At 44.7% G+C, this 971-nt stretch overlaps 1 protein-coding gene across 1 annotated transcript in view; it reads right to left on the bottom strand.

Annotated features, from left to right (window-relative positions):
* Positions 1-351, bottom strand: part of LOC140335100 (uncharacterized) — a 25,449-nt gene extending 25,098 nt beyond the window's left edge. The window contains exon 1 of the mRNA XM_072417482.1: positions 315-351. The gene's annotated coding sequence lies outside the window, so the exon portion shown is untranslated. The remainder of the gene's footprint in view (positions 1-314) is intronic.
* Positions 352-971: the final 620 nt, after the last annotated feature.

Here is a 971-nt window from a genome sequence, read left to right as displayed (position 1 = left end):
GAACTACAAGAGCCAGCATGGAAGCAGCCTGTATACACAAGCTATAGAAGAACTACAAGAGCCAGCATGGAAGCAGCCTATATACACAAGCTATAGAAGAACTACAAGAGCCAGCATGGAAGCGGCCTATATACACACGAGCTATAGAAGAACTACAAGAGCCTGCATACAGGAAGTCAATATGTCAAGTATAGGGGGAACTACATGGTGCCAGCCTATACGTATGACATATGGGGGAAGGCCATAATGAATGCTCCGGCCTGTCAGGCGGTATGTGTGCGGTACTCCCCAGCTGACACCCCCCGGTCTCTCACCTGCAGCTTCGCTCCCTCCTCCTCCGCCTCCCAGCTTCCTTCTAAAATTTCGCGCGCTTCCGCGTCCTGGTTCTGACGTACTTCCGCCGGCGTTTCCTTGGCAACCGGATGCTGGTGGTACCTTCAGGTAAGGTCTGTGCACCTTTCGGTTGCCATGGAAACCCCAGATGCAGAATTCGCGCTAAAATTCAGAGTTGTCATGGTATGCTGGGGGTTTGTAGTCCCATAACAGCTGGGGAGACAAATCTAATTCTATACTTAATATAGGCAGTGATACAACCATTGGTATCAGGACAGCATCATGATAAGGTGTAATGACTCCCTGAGTTAGTATTTGTTTGAAAATAACTTGAGTGTTGACACAAATGTTTTAATAAAACTTCAGATAACATCATATAGTCCTGTGCAGTCCTTCCACAGCCTTGGCTGGTTCGGCCATCAATGACAACATTTATAAAAGGGCCATTTGTAGTCTCCATCAGAAGCCCATGTGACCGGGTTACCACACAAGAACACAATTTGAGACAAGGATAGACTGTTGTCACCCCATAACAGGAAGGGACCTTTATAGCTTCATAGGGATTGTGTTTATTTAGAGTATTGTGTATGCATAATATATATATATATATATATATATATATATGACATATTTATATA

This window comes from Pyxicephalus adspersus, chromosome 7 (genome assembly GCF_032062135.1).
Source record: "Pyxicephalus adspersus chromosome 7, UCB_Pads_2.0, whole genome shotgun sequence".
NCBI lineage: Eukaryota > Metazoa > Chordata > Amphibia > Anura > Pyxicephalidae > Pyxicephalus > Pyxicephalus adspersus.
The sequence above is the reverse complement of the archived record's forward strand: the minus strand, read 5'-3'. Positions and strand labels throughout refer to the sequence as shown.